At 34.7% G+C, this 25221-nt stretch overlaps 1 long non-coding RNA gene across 10 annotated transcripts; it reads right to left on the bottom strand.

Annotated features, from left to right (window-relative positions):
* Nucleotides 1-17273: 17273 nt before the first annotated feature.
* On the bottom strand, nucleotides 17274-23977 carry LOC131626488 (uncharacterized). Of its 10 annotated transcripts, none has more exons than XR_009291162.1 (7): nucleotides 23808-23927; nucleotides 23466-23730; nucleotides 23298-23382; nucleotides 22849-23156; nucleotides 18677-22756; nucleotides 18380-18525; nucleotides 17274-18296 (listed from the first exon to the last, which is right to left on the bottom strand). It is a non-coding gene; the product is annotated as an uncharacterized LOC131626488 (long non-coding RNA). The 10 variants fall into 10 exon arrangements; XR_009291163.1 differs by having other exon boundaries at nucleotides 17274-18292; XR_009291167.1 differs by having other exon boundaries at nucleotides 17274-18525; nucleotides 18677-18776; nucleotides 21092-22756.
* Between the last annotated feature and the right edge of the window lie 1244 nt (nucleotides 23978-25221).

The following is a 25221-nucleotide window of genomic DNA, read 5'->3' as shown; positions in this document are numbered from 1 at the left end:
TCCCTATGGGGGTCACCCCCAGCGAAAATCCTAAAATACTCCTGCTTCGGAAATGAATTTCCGAAGCGCTTTTTTTTTAAAAAAATTTCCACAATTCGGAAGTGCATCTCCGAAAACACCTCATGGGGGGTGTCTTCGGAGATGAACTTCCGAAAACACCTCATGGGGGGTGTCTTCGGAAATGAACTTCCGAATTATGCAGAAACTGTGTTTTTTTTTTATGCTTTTTCTTAACAGTCTCGCATTTTAATTAAACGCAAACGCCAAATAAAATAAGCAACAGATAAACTGAAAATACTAATATGATAAATCAAATCCAAATAATATATACAATCCGAAAATAATAATAATACTGTGCGAAAGATACAATCCGAAATCAAAAAATAAATAAACCCGACCACTACTGGGTATGCCTAACCCTCTCACCCTGGGCCCTCCTCTGCCGCCTGTACCCCGCCGCACGGCCCGCATCAGTGACGATCATCTCCATCACGGTGACTGCCTCTGGACCGCCCTGATCAACGATACCTCGATCCAACGCGTCCAGCCCAAGCATCTCTATCCGCTGGCAGATCGGCATGAGATCAATGGCGTGGTCATCCTCGGCCTGCTGGTTCTCCAGGATCTCCTCATGTGCTGGCCTAGGAGCGCCGGGAACGTCGGGTCTCAGCAGAGGATGGGACACCCGGTAGAACCATGTGACGTACCCCTCCTCACTGTGCCAGTCCTGTGTGACCCGAGTGAGACGGTACTCCTGCGGTACCACATGATGCTGCAAGTCCTCCCATATGGCAGTGAGCTGCACTCGGGTCACTATGTCGGGAGCAGCCTCAAAGGGTGACCTGGGTATCCGCTGCACGAATCCGAACTGACGCATGCACCGCTCAGGGAGATACCGGACCATGATGCCGGTCCCGCATGCCAACCAGCCTGAATATAGAGCAATGCCGTCAAAGGGGACAATCTGAGCGTAGTCGACGAACGGCCTCCAGGTGACGTCGTCGTGCATCGTGCGGTCCAAGTACAAACGGTATGGTCCCACCGCATCGTTCCCCCTCTGGAGAGCGTATCTGGCGGCCCTGGGCATGGCGTCCACGTATGCAGGATCGATGTGAAAGCCGTGGATGCGGGAGAAGTAGGAGATGATCCAGCTCTGAAACAGAAACACGATAATGTATTAAAAATAAATACGAAACATAAATAAATAAATAAATAAATACGTTAATGTGTTAAAATAAAACGTACCGTAAGTAGTGTGCAGGATCCGACCAACTGCCTCGTCCTCCAGTTGGAGGCCTCATTCAGCTTCTGGTAGAGGTATGCCAGAGTAGCTGCCCCCCAGTTCCACTGGTGAACGGTATCCAGGTCCATGAAGTAGCGGAGGTAGGTCACATCGACGTACCTGGAACTCTTGTCCACAAAGCATGCAGCGCCTACCACATGCATGTACCAGCACCGGAGAGCGCAGCCGCGGTGATACTGTGTGAATAGCTCGTCACCCTCACCCTCAGCCTCGGCAGCCGCGTCCAGGTGGTGCTCAAAATAAGTGCTTAGTGTGGTGAACCGGACATGAGGCCCAGATGTCGTGGCGCACTCAAAGTGAGCAACCTCGTGCTCCATGCCCAAATAGAGCGTCATCCACTCAATGGCCTCGACCCTCTAGATCTTGGAGTGGGTCAACAGCGGCCCCCTAATCGGCAGGTGGAGAAGATACTGCACGTCATGCAAGGTGATCGTCATCTCTCCAACCGGCAAGTGGAAAGAGGACGTCTCCTTGTGCCAGCGCTCCACAAATGCCCCCTCCATGCCGGTGCTGATGGTGGTGTACCCCGTCATGCAGAGCCCGCTAAGCCCTGAACCTCGCACATGGTCGTTAACCCATCAGCTGCTGGTTTAAACAGACTGAAAATCTTCCGGGCGTGGTTCACCATTTTCAACGGCTCTCGCTCCTGTTACAAAAAAAACAAATAAGCAACATATATTAAATAAGCGACAAATAAACGGTTAAATTATAAAAAATGGTGACAATTAAACGGTTAAATTATAAAAAATACCTCTCCCTCCCAGATACGCCGAGCGACGTGATCGTGGTAGCTAATCAGCACGGAGGTGTCAAAGGGCCCTCCCGGATAGACGTCCTCCTGCTCATCATCCTCCTCGGCTGGAGGGTCAACCTCCGGTACCCCCTCCGGCTCGTGGTAAGTCACTGCCGCCACCTCCTCCTCCTCCTCCTCCTCTCGCTGGCGGGAAGAAGATGCCCGAGCCAACCGACTCCTAGATCCTGAACCAGATGCATCTCTGAAATGAACTTCCGAAATAAGACAATTTTATAAAAAAAAAAGGCGCTTTCGGAGATGCATCTCCGAAAACACCTTTTTCTTGCATTTCAGAAGTGCATTTCCGAAGTCAGAGGTAGTATGGGGTTTTCACCAGAGGTTGACTAGAAGGTAGGGAGGTTGGCAAAGAAATTTTCAAAATATATAATGGTTCATTAAAATTACCTTACATCTAAGTCGTCATTAAGATCATTACACATTAAATAAAACTTGTCTTATTTATTAGTACGATCCTAATTTTTTTTTAATGTCTAAAGTCATTAACTAAATTATGTATGTGTATTTGCTACTTAATCATAACATGTACTATTGGCTTGCCATGTGGAACTTGGTGGGCCGATTGTAGATCTTATGGTTTCTTAGTACCTATGTTATATGCAATGATGAGAGACTAGTATGTTATTTATAAGAAAACTAACACACTAAACTAATGAGTTTTAACATACAAACTCATTACACAAGCTAACTTAAGGAACAAACTAACTTAAACAATTGGGCATAACAAACAGACTCAATTCGGCAATGCTAACAATCCTAGCATATTTCGATTTCAACTAAAGCATGTAAACAGACTTCAACAACATGCTAACAATCCTAGCATACTTCGACTTCGACTAAAGCATCTAAATAGACTTCGACGACATGCTAAGATTTTGTCGAATTGTCGAACCAATAAATCACCCTTCGACCATACTAGAGTTTAATCCAATATCTCACAAATCTCCACGTTGGCATAAACTATATAACCATCAAGGAAAAAACTAGCTTTCTTCATGCAGATTTATCAATTACACACAGTGGAAAAACTTACAACTTGGCAATGTCTTGGTGATCATATCAACAGCATTGTGATCTATCGAAACCTTCAGCACTTGGACTTATCCACGCTCGATTACCCCTCTAACAAAATGCAACCTCGCATTGATGTGCTTGGTTCGCTCATGATAGACTGAATTCTTCAACATGTGTATAACACGTTGACTATCACATTTAATAGTGATAACTTGACCTTGAAGTTTTAGCTCCTTAGCAAACCTTTCAAGCCACAATGCTTCTTTCACAGCTTCAGTGAGGGCGATATATTCTGCTTCAATGGTTGATAAGGCAACAACCTTTTGAAGTGTCGCTTTCCAGCTGATTGTTTTGTCAAACATAGTGAACACATATCTATAAATAAGTTTCCTGGAATCCATACAACCTGCATAATCAGAGTCGACATACCCTCCAATTACTACTTTATTATCTTCACCACAAGCTCCACGATAAATTAGGACTTTGTTAAGAGACCGTACCTTAGAATCCATTATGCTTGCTAGCGATCCTTTCTTGGATTCGCCATGTACTTGCTTACAAGACTTATTGCATATGTTACGTCGGCTCTAGTAGAGACCATAACATACATCAAAGAACTTACAATATTAGCATAAAGGATGTTATTCATATAAGCTCTTTCGACCTAAATACTAGGACATTGAGTCGTACTCAGCTTGAACTGAGGATTAGTCGGTGTTACAACAAGCTTTGAATTAGACAAACCAAATTTTTTTTGAATCTTTTCCAGGTATGTCTCTTGATATAAATATAATCTCGACTTCTTTCTATCTCTGCAGATGTCAATCCCAAGAATTATGGATGCAGCTCCCAGGTCCTTCATGTCGAACTCCTTATTTAGTTCAGCCTTCACCTTCATTACCTCCTTGACAATGTTATTTTCTATTAAAATATCATCCACATAAAGCAAGAAAATAACAAGTGAATTTCCAAGTCAAAATCTGAAGTAAACACATTGGTCGAACTGACTTCTAATGAAACCTATGTGTGCCATGAACTTATCAAATCTCATATTCCACTGTCGAGGAGATTGTTTTAGTCCATATAAAGATCTATTCAACTTACGCACATAATCTTCCTTTCCCTTTTAAGCATATCCTTCAGGTTGCCTCATCAGGATTGTTTCATCTAGATCTCCATATAAGAAAGCAGTCTTCACATCCATTTGTTCCAGTTCTAAGTCGAATTGTGCCATCATGGCAAGTAACATTCTAATGGACATGTGATTCACAACAGTAGAGAACACACCATTGAAGTCGACACCTTCTTTCTCAGTGAAACCCCTTCCGACCAATCTTGCCTTGTATATCTTCAACGTCACTCCTTTGATTTCTTCCTTAACTTTGAAAATCCACTTAAAGCTGACTAACCTGGCTTCAGCAGGTTTCTTGATCAGTTCTCAAGTGTGGTTATCATGAAGAGATTGCAATTCATCATCCATGGCCTTCAGTCATTAAATCTTATTTCGACTCCTCATAACTTCCTTATAGTATATAGGTTCTTAATCTAAAACCTCACTTGCAGAGATTAAGGCATAAGCTATGGGATCTGCATACCTAAGTCTCTAAGGTGGATTAATGACTCTTCTCTGCCTATCTCTTGTCAACAGGTAGTCATCAAAAATTTCCTCAACTTTCTCAGTATCTTCAGCATCGTGTGCTTCTTCTTTGACCTGGTCTGGAATACGCAATTTAGCATCAATATCCTCTACCTCAACTGAATCTTTTCTTGTTACAGCTCTTCTTCAGATATCTCTACACTACGATCAATGTCATTAGTTTTCTTGAAATTCATCTCAACCTCATTAAAAACTACATCTCGACTGATGATACACCTCCTGTGACCTGGCTCTAGGCACCATAGCCTATAAGCTTTGACTCCTTCAGGGTATCCCATGAACATGCATCTCAGAGCTCTAGGTTCGACCATGTCTTGCTTAATATAAGCATAGTCTTATAAAAAAATGGGTAAATAAAAGGGTTACACCAATTTTTGTACCAAAGCCCCATGGTGGAGATCAGAGTCACTAACCGGTCACCTTACTACGAGTATGTACGGATAACAGACTTAATGTGATTGTGCATGAATGAAAAAAGACCTTACCAAAAAGAAGCTTAGGCATAGTGGACTAACATGGATTAGTTTGTATAGGAATGGAGTTTATGCCCTCATTTTGTGCAGAAAGTGTTAGCATGATATCCTTAGTTCGATTAGTTAGTACCTATCAGCACATCCTTACTTGAACTTAGAAGCCCTTTTTACTCAAATCTTGTGAACATTGTTTCTCTTTCATTTACTACTAAGAGTTTTGCTTTAGGACAAGCAAAGATTTAAGTGTGGGAGAATTTGAAAACATTGAAACGCGCTATGTATTTGACTTAAATTGCACATGTTTCTTATAGTTTTTAGTATTATTTTCTTGTGTTATGCTTGTTTTTATCTTACTTTCAGGTACCATGATCATTTGGACCTCTCCTTGAAGAAACGAAGCTAAAAGGCCAAGAAATCGAGCTTTCTAGCGAAATTGTATTTATGGCGTTCAGCTTGGCAGCCGCTCTAGGAGGCGCCATGACATGTCTGCTTTAACCCAGGGCACAACTGCCACGTTCCCACGATTTCACCTTTTTTCAAAGGTGGCGGGCGCCGAGCAGGGGTGGAGGCCGCCGTCTTTACAAATTATCGTCCCGTCCAAAAGGAGTTGGAGAGCACTCCTGTAAAACTCTGCCTTGAAGTTCACCTATAAATAGGAGTGCTCGTGTTCATTTGCATCATCTAACTTAGTTCACATCGAGGGGTTGTTACACTTTTATTTGTATATTAGGTTGAAACACTTTTAATCTTGCCGCCTTTTTCATTCCAGTCAAGTATACTTTCAGTTGTACTAGATTAAAGCCTCCGTTTGGAGCAGGTTTCATATTTAAGTTTGTTTTCTCATTTTACTTATTATTTATCTTGTTTTAAGCTTTAAACTATTTTCTTACTCGCTTTAATTGAAAATTTAATATAATGAACTTTAACATGCTTATTTCCGTTTTCATGTCTGGCTAAATTTTTAGAGGTTAGAATGTAAGGATCATCGTCACGATGATACTCCGCATAATGTATCTGTAGAATTACTTTAGGGGTTGTTTTAACTTTTAACATAAGTTTTTTGTACTAAATTGTTTTGGATAAGATTGAAATCCGTCCAGTCTTCAAAGTTAAACTTGGTTAATTTTTTACTATTCAAAAAGAGCGAAAGCATTTTAGCTAGTTACTTAGGAATCTTGAACACTTTTAGAAAAGGATTTTGAAATTATTTTTGGACGCGTTTGTGGGTTTGAAATCTGGTTCATTGAGTGAAAGCCATGAACCTATTTTAAGTTATATATTCCAAGTTAAACCAAATTTCTACTAAGCTAAGAAATCAATTTCTTAAAAATAGACTTACTACTTTAATGCGATAAGCACCTTTTATAAGTGACAATAAAGACATTAATTAGAGGGTAAGTTTGGTTCTTAGTACGCGAAAGCGACAACTTCCCGTTAAGTTGATCATTTTCAAGAGTAGAAAATATTGTCCCATAAGTAATTCTATTTAGAGACTAGTGGAGTATTATCCGATTGATGTGAATTACATTCGAGCCTATTCTTTTACCTGAACTTACATACCTTTTTACTTTCTTTCATTTTATGCACTCAATTAATTGATTTGATTCGTGTGGGAAAGTGTTTGGGTGTTGTAAGCTCAAGTCAGATTGGATAAAATTGTTGGTGTGGGCTGAAACGTTTAGAAAATATTGGGTGGCCTTATAAATTGTGCTTCTTACATCCTTGCCAACACATAGACACGCTGATCTATGTCAAGTACCCCATCACGCGTCTGATAAGATTCCTGATAAGATTCCTGCAACGATTCCTGATAAGATTCCTGCAACGATTCCCCTTAGACAAAGCATGCATGCAGCCCTACATCTAGCAGCTAGTTCTGAAATAAATATTTATATATATATATATATATATATATATATATATATATATATATATATAAATATAAATATATATATATATATATATATAAATATTTATTTAAATTTATATATTTATTTATTTATGTATATATATATATATATATATATCAATATTTATTTATAATTATATATTTATTTATTTATATATATATATATATATCAATATTTATTTATATTTATATAATTATTTATGTATATATATAAATATTTATTTATGTATATATATATATATTTATTTATTTATATATGTCATGTACCCTAGCATGCGTCTGCATATGTCCTGAAACGATTCCTGATAAGATTCCTGCAACGATTCCCCCTAGACAAAGCATGCATGCAGCCCTACATCTAGCAGCTAGTTCTGAAATAAATATTTATATATATATATATATATATATATATATATATATATATATATATATATATATAAATATTTATTTACATTTATATATTTATTTATTTATGTATATATATATATCAATATTTATTTATAATTATATATTTATTTATATATATATATATATATATATATATATATATATATATATCAATATTTATTTATATTTATATAATTATTTATGTATATATATAAATATTTATTTTTGTATATATATATTTATTTATTTATATATGTCATGTACCCTAGCATGCGTCTGCATATGTCCTGAAACGATTCCTGATAAGATTCCTGCAACGATTCCCCCTAGACAAAGCATGCATGCAGCCCTACATCTAGCAGCTAGTTCTGAAATAAATATTTATATATATATATATATATATATATATATATATATATATATATATATATATATATATATATATATATTTATATTTATATATTTATATATGTTTATTTATTTATTTATTTATTTCTATATTCATGTATATGTTTTTATTTATATATATACATAATATATATATATTTATATACATATATATATATATATATATATATAGATATATATATATATATATATATATATATATATATATATATATATATATTTATATATATATATATGTTTATTTATTTATTTATATAGCGTAATTAATCTTCAAAAAACCATAATTAACACAACGACCACATTAATTTTAATTGAACGATCCGGTTTTGGCAACCCAAAACAACCGGTATATCACAATATTACATTGCAAAATAACAAATAAAAACTTGTAGTACACGCTCGATCGTTGCAACAAAGAAAACAACACTTAATCTAAACTACTCAAGTATCACTGCAAGAACAAGTGGATCTTCAACGCCTCGGTTAACCTCTCCACTGTATGTCCAAAACATTAGATCCACGTCCACATCGTCTTTCACACGGTCCCAATAATACATGTAGGTGCCTTCTGGATTATTATCCGTCAACGTAATGTATGGACAACGGTAATCTATCTGTTTAACTTTTCTGGTTGGACCATCTAGTTGACGAAACCCAGTGTTGATGGCTCTAACAATTCTCTGGAAATTCCAGTGGGGGTTAAGGCAGACACGCATGTGCCTACCTTCCTCAAAAAAAACGACAGCCCAAACTGAGTTCATTTTTTAGTGTTTGCAGTAAGAATGAAGAAAGAGTTGGTACTTCAACTCCACACACTCATACCTATATTTATAGGGGGTGAAATACAGAGGAAAATAACTTTGTTAATTATTAATAACTTAAACACTAATAGGAAACTTGGTAATGTTAAAAAAACATTTCATTAATATATGCTCAGAGCATTTAATTGGACGGTACAGAAGTAATTTAAAGGGTAAAGAAATTGCGACATCTAGGAAATTACAACGGTTAGGACAATGTCTTCTCTGTCCTCCATCATTCGAGTGCATTGAATGTCGTCCTCCATAGTCTCCCACCAACGCTGTCTTTCAAGAAAAACACCGCCCCTTGTTCTAAGTCTCTTGATAGATCTGATTTGTTCGCCTGGACTCCACTCTCCGTCCAAAAACCTTAAGAGGGTTCTCTTAAGCTGGTCCATGGTTTGAATGTTCCAAAACAACACCTGCATAGGAGGTTTGACGGCAGAGAAAATGACGTATCCAGTCCTTCGACGATAGTCCGGTTGATAGTCGAAACGCCTCACAGGGGGTGGAGGCTCTGTAGTCCGGTGCGAGCTATCTGGCCTTATTCGAGATCTCATTTTTTGCTTGTGTGTACTAATGCACACAGTAAACCCTAATTTATAGAGGGTCTGAAGTCTTGCCTTAGGTCTGGATCACAATTAGGGTTTCGTATTCAAGGCATACACGTAAACCCTAATTTTGAAAAAAAAAATAGTGCCTTCTAATGCGCCAAATGGAATGGGGCATTAGTTAAAAAATTCAACTGCAAGTCGCCAAATGGTTTGGCGCATAAGAAGGAATTTTTTGAGAATAAGCCAAATCATTTGGCGCATATGTATTATGTGTGGACCCCCCAGGGGCCCACCTGGTCCCACATGGTCCCACCTGCATGTTCTGAAACGATTCCAGGAGTTACTGTAAACCAGCATGGAGTTACTGTTAACAAGCATGCGACTGCAAAAATTTCTGATAAGATTCCTGATCAGCTTCCTGCTAGGATTCCTCCTACTCCTGCATGCATGCTACTCGAGCTGTCACCTAGACCTGAGCTGCATGCATCCCACCATGCCTTGTCACCGATAGTTTGACTGCATGCATGCCAACACATCCTGCAGAAGCAACACCAAACACTTATGGCTGTGTTGACATGTCAAGCATGCATGATGTTACCGTTTTTTTCCTCATCAATATATAAAGCACTTGGGATTCTGGAGATACATCACCATTATCACTCATCTACTCTTAGAACAATCCTTTTGCAATCAGCTTACGAATTTTCAGCCTTCAACCATGTCTCTCCTAACCATGGGCGAAACACACAGAGGAACCCCCCAGAACATCGCAACCTTCGTAAGTGTATTAGTATTACTTTAAAATCATGCAACTGTCCCTGATAAACTAACTGATTTTTTTGGGCATGCTTACTCTTTTCAGAACGTTCAACATTTTCGCACTCGTAGTAAACATACCATCGCTCCGGACGACCGCATTATACCATACCTGAACATTGCTGGTTTCGGTCCGATTAGCAGGATCGCCGAGTCTTCTATTGACCACAAGTTTGTTCTTGCTTTGCTAGAACGCTGGAGGCCCGAGACACACACCTTCCATCTTCCAACAGGGGAGTGCACCATCACCCTTGAAGATGTTCATATGCTACTCGGCCTTCCTGTTGATGGTAAGGCAATTAATGGTTGTGTTATGCAGGCGAATAGCTTATGCCAAGAGGCAATTGGAATAGACTTGATAGAAGGAGCCGTTGGTGCTAGGGGGCAAGGTGTTAACCTCAAGAGGTTAAAGGAGCATTATAAAAATTTTCACTTGAATGATGCGTCTCCCCAAGAGACCATACTGCAGAAAACTAGGTGTTATGTATTGTTGCTTATTGGAAACGTTTTGTTCCCGGATAGCACGGGTAACACGGTTAACTTTATGTATCTTCGTTTGCTAATGGATTTTAGTAGAGTAGGTTTGTACAGCTGGGGGTCTGCGGTACTGGCTACCTTGTACCAGTCACTATGCAAAAACGCGGTTGCTGAGTCCTGCACATTCTATGGATGCGCCCTGTTGGTGCAGGTGTGGGGGTGGTGGAGGATGCCCATACTGGCCCCGGTTAACAACGGAAGTTGGGACTTTCCGTATGCCTTGAGGTAAGTTTTTAGTATACCATTTTCTCCTTACACATTCTACTCCATTCTAACTAAATCATTATATTTTTGTTGTAGATATTGTGTGAAAAAAATGGACTTCACACGTAATCCGCGGTCAAATATCACAATGTACCGCTCGCTAATTGATCACCTTGGACCCCATCAAGTATTATCTCTAATTCTTTTCTTCTTTTTTATAAGTATTTTCCTTAAAAAAAATTTCCCGAAGTAATGTATAAATCTCATGCATCCAGTTCATATGGCGACCGTATCTCGAGTGTGAGTATGAGCCTAGAGCTCAGGATGTAGAAATCTGGACGACAAAATGCTGCTTAATCCGGTACAACATAATAGAAATGCATCAAAGTGACCGGGTGATGCTTCAATTTGGGATGCGTCAACGGATACCCGACCCTCCTGTTGACTTGGGAGTGTGGCACCTAAAAAGAGTGAACCATCAATGGACACACCAAAACTGGAAGGATTTTGCACCCGATCATCGCCAAATGTGGAAGAACCGTCGCCAGTATGTCCTAAACTTCCCCGTTAGTGACCATGAAATGAAACCTTCTCCTGAGTACATGAGCTGGTATCGTACAGCCACAACCCCTAACCTGTTTCTTGCAGCTCCATTCTATTTGAATGATCCCCGTGCACAGAACTACATCTTGCCACAACAACAACAACCGGAAGAAGAACCACAACAACAACAACAAGAACAACAACACTCCGGCAACAACAACGACTTCAGCAGCGACAACAACAAAGCCTGCAACACCGCCAACAACAACTCCTACAACAGCAACGACAACAACAACTCCAGGAACAACAACAAATCCAGCAACAACAACAAAATATTTTCAGTACTCCATCCCGTTCCGCACGCAACATCCGCCAATCAAATATGTTCCAATCCCAATCTCAACCATTACAAGGGTATGAAGACCGCCATCCTTCCTCAGACCAATATCAGACCCACTCACAACCATTCGGATTTGCAACATTTGTTGGGTCCTCAAGGGGATTCGGCCAAAACCTAACTCCCGGTTCATCTAGCCTTCATCTTAGTCCCGACGATGGTCCTCATGGTGAATCCTCTCACCATGGCGCCCCCTCCGGCTACGCAACACCTACAAACCAATTCGGCTTTAACCAAGGTAGTTCTAGTGCTGCTGGATGCTATGAACCGGAGGTCTTTTCCCACCCCACTCCACCACCACGAATAAACACATTTGAGGGAATGGGTAGCCGACTTTACAACAGCGGTTTTCCGGATAATTATGGGGGCGTCGACGAATTCATAGACAGCGATCCACGCGACATCCCAGTACCAGCCCCCGTGACACAAACCCAACAAGAAGCACAAAGGGGAAGGGGTGGGGGTAGAGCTAGGGCAAGAGGCGGTGTCAATATTCGCGGCGGAATCAACGATCGCGGTAAACGTGTCATTACAAGACCAGGTTGCGGAACGGATGGCTATCTTGGTGATGGACGTCATTGATCATGTTGTTGTATTTTTCATTAATCTTTGGTATCGTTTCTGAAATTAATTGTAACTGATGTTTAGTTTTTAAATTATATTGTAATCGATGTTTAGTTCTTAAATTATATTGTAATCGATGTTACAATTTTGATTTTCGTTTTCTGCATTACATTTATAAGGCGAAAAAAATATTTTACAAATTTATTTCTGTAAATATCATAACAAATAAAATAAAAAAAAAATTTTAAGTTTAATATATTCAACTAAAATGAATTAAAAAAAATGAAAAAAAAAATTAAAAAAAAAAAAAGCCCTAGAACTAAGGCGCCAAATGGTTTGGCTTCTAGGGCAAAAACCCTAGACTTATGCGCCATTCCATTTGGCGCAAACATATTGGATTTTAGGGCATGCCAATTCATTTGGCGCATGCACCCAAAATTTACACTTATACGCCATTTCATTTGGCGCATTCAGTATTCTGATATCCCAAACCTAGACACTTTGGTAAATACCCCGAAAACATGGTTTTTTTCGTATTTTTTTATCAAACCTGGTTATTTAAATTTTTTTTTCAACTTCTTCCCATAAAATTTATAATCCTATAACTTCTTCCCATAAAATTTCCCGCCAAAATTTTCCACCCATTTTTCATCAATTAATAAATGGTGAACACTCCGGTACCCTTGAGTTTAGTTGGGTACCGGTACCCTCGTCCAATCAAATAGTAGAATTCAATGCCACATCATATATTTATTTTATTTTATTTTCAAATAAATTAAAATTAAAATACAATTTGTACTAAAGATACTGGTACCCAACTTAAACTCATGGGTACCAAAGAATTTACCCTAATAAAAACAAAATTTTATAACCCACCCATCTCTCCAATAAAATTTCCCACTAAATACTGTTTTTATTAATCATATTAATTAATATTTATTTAAAATATAATTAATTAAATAATTATCCACCACAATTAATTTCTCCCACGTATCTATTTTTATAACTCACCCACCTCTCTAATAAAATTTCCCACCAAATTCTATTTTTATTAATCATATTAATTTTTTATTAATTAATATTTATTTAAATTAAAATAATATTTCATCATACTTAATTAATATAATAATATTTTATCCTATTTAATCAATTAAATTAATTAATTAATTAATTAAATTAATCAAAAAAATATCTCTATGAGCAAACCCATAAAACTTAGTGGGATGTTATAATGCTACTTGGTTGGTGTGAATAGTGTAACTTACACCATTACTTTACGTTCATCTTAATTCCTGTAACCCATAATATTTAGCAAACTATATACTTATTACTCAAAATTTATATTACTTGCGTTCTAATAATGACAACAAATTTGTTTTCATAATTTTAGTGGATCAAGAGATAGGAAGATTGCAATTGTTCACACTTTGAGAGTTCATGTCATTGATCCAAAACTTTATTTTTATTTTTTAATTTTACATCTGTTGTGTTTATTATTATTTTTAGTGTTTTCATTGCTCTATATTCTTTTTCTTTCTCATTGAATGTGTTTTATTTTTTTCTTCCTATTATGTAATTTATATAATTAGACGAAACAGAACAATATGATTTAATGAATATTTTCTTCTTTCATTTAGGAGGCTAATGATGGTTTCAGATTTGTGATATAATAGATACTTTTTTCTTTCATTTTGGAGGTCAAATTAGATAATTTTAGGTTTCTGATTACCTACTTTCTTCTTTCATTTTGGAGATCAGTGATATTTTCATGTTTGTGATTTAGTACATACTTTCTTCTTTTCATTTTGGAGATCAACTAATCAATTTTTTTTGGTAAACATCGTTGTTTTTTATTGTTTATTGTTTTATTATTTATCCTAACAAATTCTCCCTCTGTAAACTAGGATAAGTTATAAAGTACTATATTCATTTTTCAACTAGACTAATTCATCGTTGTTATTAAGTTCTTCCGCTTAATTAAATAAATTAAATAAATATTCTGATAATTTTTTTAATCCATTACTTCAATTCTTCCGAAATTTCCTTACACTCTCTTCCTAACCTAAAAAATTCTATTAATTACTTCAATTCTTCCCATTACTTAAATTAATTAATTAGTAATTTAGAAAAGGCAACACGTTCCCGCAATTATTAAGCCACTGCATTTAGATAAAATTATATAATTAATTAATAAATTTATTACTTCAACAAATTTTTTTAATTTTCATAATTATTTTATTGGTATATTATATTTAAAGGTCATAGATAATATAAGGTGGAACTTTGAGAAAAGGGGGGATGCACTTACAGTGTAAAATATTTTTATACTGTCAACTAATCCCCACCATGTATTCAATTAAACCACTATTTTATTTAAAAAATAATTTAATAACATGGCTAATTGATAACTTTCTATTGAATAGCAATGTAAAACTATTTTACCCAGTGCAATACCTTTTAACTCTATCCATAAAACCTATCTAACCTCATGCTTCATCCTTATGACTTTATAGTATCAATAAGAATATTATAATAATATATTCTCTAAATTTATAAATATGAATGTTAAAATCAAACACAAATTTTATGTTGTATAGTTGCTATCCTTTTATTTTTTTCATTCTACTATGTTTTTCAAAAATACTTTTGGTTTTATCTTTTAGCCACTCTCTAGAATAATCTTTCATCAAGAAAATTGTTTTTTCATTTATTTAGATAGATAAATTATTTTTCTATAATAATTATTTAAATTATTAATATTCTTTTATTATTTTTATATTTCAAATACAATCTTTTTATTATTAATTATTTAAATAAATTCGTGCATTGCACGGGTGTGCCGTTAAAATAAAATAATTCAACTATTATTAATCACATATGCACAAGACAAATAATCAACAACCACCGCCTCATTGAGTCTCATTGAGTAGTTTTGTACGATTTAATTAGAATCTTTCCATTTCATTCAAAACTGATTCTTCTACTAGTCTGATTCTTCTACTTTTGATACGTTCTTCTCGCTTATTCTTCTTGATCTTTCTGTTTCAAACCCTAGATTCATTCCGATTTTTCTGCTATAATCACATTCCACGATCTCGTATCTATTTTTTTTCTTTTCCATAAGAATTTATATTTGATTTCAAATTAATTGTACTAATGTTAAATACTCATGCAATGTTGATTTTTTTTATTGATTTGAATGGCGTTCTTTGGAAATGTTGCCACACTTTCCAAACTTGGATCTCTCGCGGTATGAACTGAACTGATAACGAGTAATTTCTACTATTTTTGCCTATTATATATTAGGGTTAAATAAGTTTTTAGTCCCTACAAATATGCAACCCTGCATTTTTAATCCCTATAAAAATTTCCTTCAATGAATGGTACTTATAAAATTATTATGCACCTAATTTCAGTCCCTATTGTCAAACCAATGTGTATTTTAGAATAATTATTTTGTAGACATGTTCACAATGTTTTAAAAAATTTCTGGAAAAAAAAAAGAAACTCAAAATTTAATTTTTAAGTTGAGATTTTCATTACTTTTATCATTATTTTTTGAAATTTGAAAAATTCATATTTAATTTTTCTCGTTTTAAAAAATTCTAAAACTTGATAAATAAATATTTTACAGTATTCTAAATATATATAAAAAAAATTATTCAAAAATTTAAAAATTAAAGGTTAATTAAACAGTTTTTAAAATTTTAGAAAATAGCATGACTGAAATTACATGTATAAAAATTTTAGAAGGACCATTTATCGAAGAAAAATTTTATAGAGACTAAAAATGCAGAGTCGCATATTTATAGGGATTAAAAATGTATATAACCCTATATATTATTACGAGTGTTGGATGTGTTGATGGATAATATGTGCCTAATGTGAGTTTAATGTTTGATTTACTTTAATTGTGCTATGTGAATCATATTTTTTCTTGTGCTGAACTCAACTTGCAATGCGAGTATGAGAAACAGGATAAATGTCTTTTTTGATTCATAATATATAATTTTTCCTTCTGTTAAGTATTTGGCTTAAACTTCCATTTCAATTAACATTTTTAGAACTGTGTCTATATTTAGTCGGATTTGAATCCGAGACCTTGAAGGGAGCACACCCTCAAAACCTAAGCTTTTACCACTAGATCACACACGCAATTACATTCATTATTGAAAACTTGTGTTTCATGTTTTGTTATGTAGTAGGCTCATATTCATGTAATGTGTTAATATTAACAAATGAGGAGATTTATGAAATAAAATTGGGATAGTGGTTCATAATTTAGGCTAAATAAGGGTTAAATGGAGGAATTCAAATGACTGGAAAAATACGTCAATATTCAATAGGTATCGTACGTCTAACTCATGTGATTCACCCGTCACAAAAACTCACCTAAGATATTTGCCGTCACAAAAACTAACCTAAGATATCTGATTTTCATGATGGCTTGTGCAATATGAACCTCATGCAAGAGTTTAATTAATTGAATATTATAATTTTAACAATATTCTTCTCTTATGGATAATCATGGAGGATTTTGTTGATCTTATGCATTTAGTATTTGTAGTCTAGTTGCTTGATATCAGTATTCTATAGTTATTTTCTACTATTATTATATGAAAAATCGAGCTGCCATGAGTAGCACCGACAAAAGAATCAACACTAGAGTGTTTTTGTAATATAGCACAATGGTTTTTCCTCGGTTTGGCCGGGTTGGGTTATGACGAGCCGCAGAGTAATAGAAGCCGTTTAATCGGGTTATTGGAGTGATTTTTTGTTTAGCCTAATAACACATTTTAAACTACTTAAATCCAACTGCAGCCTACAATTACCAAAATATGCTTAGTTAGTTTCTTCCTTTTTGGCTACTTAGTAAAAAAATGCAAGTGACATAACGATCATTAATAAAGTTTCATTAAGAGGAATACATAAGAAAACACATACACAATAGTGAAAAACAAACACATGAAAAAGAAACACATAACTAGCTTTTCCTAGTTACAAATTCTAAATCATGCTTCCCAACAACATTCACTCCAAAAAGATCTCCATAACATCTAAGTACATACCACCTTATGAATTCCTATACTCCACACCTTGTTGTTGATAATGATCCATCGAAGTAGATGAAGATGATGAAGCAAATCTTGTAGGTAAAGTGGAACTTTTCTTAAATTTGTCCATTTTTCTTCCACGATCATGGTGACTATCCAAGCTCAAAAACTCATTTTGGTTTGAACCTTCTGAATTAGGATTTTGATTTAGAGGGTGATCATAATTTTGATTATGATTATGATCAGTATAACTTAGCTTTCCTCCCAAGTTCTTTGGATTAAAGAAAAGCTTAGCATCATCAGCTCTACCAGTTAACGCGTTAAAAGAAAGACAAATCATTTGGCCAATTAATGTCAAAGAAACTGAAAGTTTAGCAATTCTACACTGAAAATTCAAAGGAAGAAACTATCCATTTATTCATAAAACATATAGATTCAAAGAAATAACAAACATTGTGTTCAGTTTTGTTAGAACTTAAAATGGGTGTTCACTTTGATAAAGCATTATTATTATTATTCACTTCCTATTGAAATTTGCTTTGACAGTTTTATTCACTTCCATATAGATTCAATGATAATGCATTATCTACTGCTTCTTTATGCGTGAACTCCACATAAGCTGCACTGCTTCAAAAAAAAGTGAAATGATATAGAGGAATAGAAAAATCTTGAACAGATAAACATATATAATGTGTAAGAACATCTTAAACTTCTTACTGCCCTGTTATTGAATCAGTAACTATAACAGCTTTCAGTACTTCCCCAAATTTATTAAAATGCCGAAATATGGCATCTTTGGTAGCAGCAAAATGAAGCTGAGAAGATCAATATGCAACTTTAGAAAGTGAACAAGCTCTGTCCCTGCCTAACCCCAAAAAATATTTAGAAATGACAAATCTATTATGTATTGATAAAATAACAGAAAAGTTAATAATATTTATGTCCTACACCAAAAAATATATTTTTCCGTAGTCCTACTGTAAGCAACCGGGAGTTGATGAATGTGCCTTCTGAGTCTCTTTTAGTAAATTCAAAGTACTAGGTTTCATCTATTTACGACATAAGCTTCAACAGGAGATTCAGAAACAACAAACCTGTTGAAAAGTAAGAGTTGTGCTCATAAAACTATCATAAAAACAAAACAACAAACTCAGAATCGAAACAACTAAGTTAGAATGCGAAACCACAAAGTCAGGATTCGAAACCCTAACAAAATAAAAATGAAAAACTGAATAAAAAGGTTACCTTGCAACAAAATCATGTTGGTTTGTATGAGAGATGGTGACTGATGGTGACGGTGAGGTTGAGTCATTGTGGTTGATGAGAAAAAGTCGAAAGACGTTGGCTGATGAGAGAGAGACGGTGGTTAGTGAGAGAAAAAAAGTGGTGGATAGTGCTAGGGATTCAGTCGAGAGTGAGAGACGAGAGAAACGAGAGTGAGGGGGAACTGAGGGTACTGCATATCCAAACGATATCGTGCAGCTAATGGGTATGGGCAGGTCCGGGTACCCTTGTTTCAGTTAATCTTACCCGATCCGCCCATTATAAACCACCTTAAACTGAGTTAGTCACTCGTGGGCCCGTATGCCCGTGTTAAACCGCTTGTTTCTTTTCTTTTTTTTCGAGTTCGGGTGGTTTGGACCGAGTTACCGGATTCTTGTCCACCCCTAATCCTTGTCCATCTAAATTTAGCAAAACCCCATCTCCCAGAGCTCACTTAGTAGTTAGTAAGTCAACCTGTATATTATTATTACCTACAATTTTTTTTCTCAACCTTTTTCAATAAAAGCATGCTAATGTCTTTTACTTTCTGAATAAAAGGATTTTTCAGCTCAAGAGCATTAGAGTTCTTCAATTGTCTTTATTTTATTGAGAAGATTGACATCATAACGGTAAGGTTTTGATGTTTTTGGATTTGCAGGTTGTGTCTCGACATGGGATTTCGAGTTTTGCGTAAAACAGATTCAACATACATTTACCATAGATTTTTCTATGTACCTTGAGTATCATCCAAATTCTTCTAAAGAAATATAAATATTCTTTGAGCATCATAACCTAGTTGTCCATTGAAAAACTCCGATTATCCATACATAATCCACACAATAAATTAATGGTGATTTCCAAAATTTAATATTTTCTTACCATCAAATTTCAATACAAGCGCATTTCAAATAAGTGATTATCGCCTACAATAGTCTGGATATGGGATTTTTCGTAAAACAAATCCAACATAGATTTGTCATATAGGGGGTTTGCATCAATTTAAGTTTTAAATTGATGAGATCTAAATTTTTTTAGAGCTTCAAAATACCCGATTTAGATCTTCAAAATACCCATATCATATATTTGTCATATAGGGGGTTTGCAACGCATGTCCATGAAAAAGATTTAGATCTCATCAATTTAGAGCTTCGAAATTAAAAGCATATCATTGCATAATAATATTACTTCCTTATGATGATGAGGTATTTTTTAAAAATATTTTAAAGATAATTTTGAAAGTAGTTTTAGATATAATATTTTAAAAATTAATCCTATAAGAGAATGTGATACTTGATCATATTATAGTGTGATACATGATCATATTATAGTGTGATACATAATCATATTATAGTGTGATACATGATCATATAAGAGAGTGTGATACATGATAGCGCATTCGCTATTGCATATCACTTATCAAAATACTTTTGAACTATTCAAGAATATAACCCACTCAGATATATCCCGAATATATATTTGGTGCAAAAGTATTTTATTATGTGATATGCAATAGCAAATTCACTATAATAATGTAGCACACTCTCTCTTAGGATAAGTTCTAAATATATTATATTTGAAACTACTTTCGAAATTATCTTAAAATGTTTCTTAAAGATAGTTCATTATCATGATACACAAGAAGTAATAGGAAGTAATATTACTCTGCTATGATGTGCTTTTAAAATATCAACATACAGATAATTTTCAAATGCAACACATTTTTGAGATGTTTGAATTGGCATCTGTCTTCAAGAAAGTTCTAAATTGATGAGATCCAAATCTTTTTCTAGAAAATGTGAATCCAATGCAAACCGCTTATGGCAAATGTATGTTGGGTTTGTTTTACGCAAAACCATATCTGTTTTACGAAAAAACCCATATCCAGGCTATAGTAGGCGATAATCACTTATTTAAAATGCACTTCTATTGGAATTTGATGGTAAGAAAATATTAAATCAACAACTTTCCATCAAATTTATTGTGTGGATTATAGGAGCTTTCTAATTAAATCACCATTAATTTATTGTGTAAATTATGTGGGTAATCGGAGCTTTTCAATGTACAACTAGATCATGATGCTCAAAGAATACTAAAATTTCTTTAGAAAAATTGGGATGATACTCATGATCCAACATCTATACTATTTGATCCCTAGACATAGGGAATGGAAAATAATTTAATAGCACTACCTAAAGCCGAAGAATATAAGTCATTCCCGCCCATTTTCTTAATCGGTTGGGCCGGGTTATGACGGGTTGCTTGTCATTGAAGATCCTTGAAGGATAAGAAACCTAAGATGACATAAATGTCTAATTATATTAAACTGAAGATTATTACTTCCTCCATAGAAGTGATCATTATTCTGATCCTAACCATATTTAAACTGAAGATTATTACCTCCTCCATAGAAGTGATCATTATTCTGATCCTACTGATCCTAAACCATTCCAGGAGTGGTTGAAGGTGTTCTTGGACGCTAGACACTGTTAACCAAATGACAGGATCAAAACTTCAGAATGTCTAACCCTCTAACACTTAAAATACTAAGAAATAACCCTCTAACACTTAAAACACTAAGAAAAAACTTCAAAACATGCTATCTTGCACACTTAGTTACATAATTTTGTTTTATAAATGCAATTTGAATTGCTAGGACACTAGTTACCATAATTTTGTTCAAATGAAGCTAAACAAGTGAAAAAACTAAGATGTGTAGACTTGTGATGTGAGGCAAAATCAAGGTAAACACATTTTTTTAGGATAAAGGACATAAAGAAAACCAAATTTTTAACCTTGATTCTGTAAATCATGTAGGATGTGGGACAGGTATAGTTGATGAGGCATTAACCATCCAACCAGCCAAAGCATAGCATTAGTAGTGTTGCGGAAGGTGGAAAGGGCTAAAGAAATAAATGAAAACAAAATATTCATTAATCATCCTGAAAGAAATAAATGAAAACAAAATATTCATTAATCGGCATTATGAACTAAATATATAAGTGCAAGGAACCAGTAACAAGTAATCTAATCAACAATTAAAATCTCATGCAAAAGAGATATAGTATCTATATGTATCAAGAAGGCAAAAGCCACAAAAACTTCTTTCCATTGTCCATGCAAAAAGAACCCAATAAAGTATGAAGCAATTAGATAGAAAACACAATAAATTCTAATGAACTGTGTGGCGGTTAGACTAGGTTGAAAACTTTAACCTGAATATTTATCTACTATTGTTGGTGTTTGTGTGACGTCGAGTCTAGTCTAGTGTCGGTGTTTCACATTGTATATGACCAATTTTGTCTCGAATTTCTCAGTTAAAATATCTAAACTCACTTTACTCAAATATTAAGAAAATATGCTTGCACAGCAACCTTAAGAACTCCAACAAAATCAGTATATACTCGGCAGGCTCAGGAAACTCATCACCGGGATCAAAAACATTAACCCATCTAACTTTCTTATTCCACTCATAACATTTTTCCCTCTCTCAACCAACAACATCAATCTGTACCTATTCTTAATCAACTGAATAGTTGGAAAAAACAACAAATTCTCATAAACATCAGTAGACACCACACAACAACACCTCCTAACATCACCTCAAACTTTCAATCCCAAAGAAGCTATTTCAATTGTATAACAAGCTGGAACGGGATCACGAGAACACCGAAATCCTGAAATTTTCACACAAACTATTAAACTGACTTATAGACAAACAATGCATGCCAAGGGTGTGAGAGAAAAAGAATACCCCAAGAAGAGAAGTAAGAGCACCATGCAATCCCCTTTTATAGAATGACAAATATCAATAGGCTCCCCTGTTGTGATACACGTTCTAAAATTCTGGGACCTAAATCAGGTTTGACTGCATTGATCCTTTCACCATGGTTATTCTTAAATTCATACCTATGTCATAAATAGTAAGATAACTTGAAAGTGCAGCGAGTGATGGTATCTTGTATACTTGATTTATGTTTTCTTCACTCATGAAATGTTTCAAACCCAAAACTTTAGCCTTCATATATTCACCAAGGATTTCATGTCTGATTACATCATCTGCAGCTGTGGATAGAGATACATCAACAAAAATTGTCGGTTAACTAAAATTGGACAAAATAACATATAATTATACTGAATTGATATCGAACATTTACCTCCACACAACTTTTGTACTGCTTTGATGACAGTATGTGGAACTACATCGTAAGGAAGAGTCGAAAGCTGAAAACAATCCTATGCAATGACAACCTGAGTAGGTCTAACAGGTGTGACCTGTGGAGATTGCAAAAGAATCTTTGGATCCCTAGCAAACATCCTAGATGTGAATATGAGAATAAGAAAATCACTTCAGAGAATAAGGGCTCAACAATTTAGGAAGCTATATCAATTCCTGCTGCTGAATCAGTTCTAAAAATTCCACAAAATGATGTAGGCATTCTTGCACTTGCTGCTGTATCAATTCCTATAATTTTAACAACAAATTTAGATCATTAATCTCATGGAGCGGAAGAGTATCCTAACTTTAAAGAAAAAACTTAACAGCACTACAAAATATCAACTAAGTGGTGCTCAAAATAGCACATGGAATGGAAGAATGGATGACCTAAAGAGAAATCAACAATCTTTGCACCACCTTGCACCACCGGCAACAGCAGAACCACTAGAAGATCCTCGAGGAATTCAGTCTTCTGCACTAAGTCAGATTTCGAAACAACAAAGTCAGGATTCGGAACCCTGAGCAAACCCTAATAAAACAAAAATGAAAAGTTACCTGGCAACAAAATTGTGTTGATTCAGTCATAAAATAACAAAATCCTCATGTGTTCGGCAAGGAGTAGTAGTGATTGGTGAGAAAGACGGTGACTCTGATGGTGGCAGTGAGGATGAGTCACGGTGGTTGGTGGAAGAGACGGTCCCGTTTATCGGTTTAAAACAGCCCATTTCCCTTTTTATTTTCTCGTTTAGTAATTAGTGAGATCTGGATGACGGATTCACTCGAGAGTCGAGAGTAGTAAAATAATTCTCCAGGTGTGAATCTGAAAGAGAGAATGATCAGTAATATCATCTAATTATATTCATTAAATTGTGAGTGAGATCTGGACTACGAATTTACTTGTGAGTAGTAGAACAATTCTTTCAAAATTCAACTAGACGCGGACATACTAGATACTGAGAGAAAAAGTACCGTTGTGTTTCACATGTGTTTCACGCGGCGTGGGTTCTCCACTTCTCCCAACCTTCCTATCAAATACTAAAACCTAGGAGGAATAAATTTAATGAAAAATGAAAACGTACTGACAATTTTGCCCCCTTATGTGTTTTTATATAGAATTAATTAAATATTATTAATAATTATTTTTTCTTTGTGTTTGCCTTTTATATAGAATTAATTAAATATTGTTTATAATTATTTTTTTTCTTCGAGTTTTCATATTAAGAATGACAATGATGAGGAGGATTGAAGCATCACATTAGACATATGCGTTGTCTTAGCGAGTATCTCGAAGGATACATTTATGAAGACTAGATTAGGTTTATATTTGGCTTCACGTTTGAGATATTCATAGTTGATTTTGGATTTCTAGAATTAATTTTGATGTGTGTTTGGTTGATCTTTAAGTAGAATTGATTCTACTTGAAGCTAAGGTTTGTAGCTTTTAATCAAACGTGTTTGTTGTCCCTTTAGAGTGTATGATGAGAATTTGATGTGTTGTTATATCATGCTGTTTTTTAAATTCTGCATCTTTGTGTAACAGTATTCAATTGTATGTGGGAAGAGTACCCCTTGTACTCAATATCAATGAATTTGATTAGCAAGAAAAAACGTAATTTTCACATTGAAATTTGTTGTTCAACTTATTTTTGCAAGAATTTCTCCAAACATAAATCACTTTACTTTTAACTCACTTTTATCCAGGATCAATTTTATATAATCAAACTCTAAATCAATTTTATATAATCAATTAACTCTAAATCAATTTTTTTACCACAAAACCAAATGCACGCTAGGATAGTTGTTCCAATGCTTCGACCACCAACATATAAATGAGTTGTATTGCAAACTTAATACTCCTTGTAACACTTTTTCTACTTTCACGTTTATTGTTGGGTTTAATGTAAGTTTGAAGTTTTTTAAAAAATTTAATTGTTATGCATTATAAATGTAAAAAAATTTACACTATCATTACATCACAACCACGTGTAAAATTTCTTTACTCATTAGTGTATTCAAATTAAATTTTTTTTTTTTACTTTAACCATTTAAATAGACTATCTAATAGGTCTCTCAGATGAAAAACTAAAGTTTCTTTTTTCATCTCAAATCAATATGAATTATATATATATATATATATATATATATATATATATATATATATATATATATATATATATATATATATATATATATATATATATATATATATATATTAATTCTTATGTTTTTTAAATTAATAAATTTGAGGTTTTTTTTAAGCTAATAAGAATAACTTTTCTTATTTAAATTAATAAATTGGAAGTTTTTTAAT

The sequence above is a fragment of the Vicia villosa genome, unplaced genomic scaffold (genome assembly GCF_029867415.1).
Source record: "Vicia villosa cultivar HV-30 ecotype Madison, WI unplaced genomic scaffold, Vvil1.0 ctg.000291F_1_1, whole genome shotgun sequence".
In the NCBI taxonomy this organism is placed as follows: domain Eukaryota; kingdom Viridiplantae; phylum Streptophyta; class Magnoliopsida; order Fabales; family Fabaceae; genus Vicia; species Vicia villosa.
This window is presented reverse-complemented; position numbering and strand designations above follow the sequence as displayed.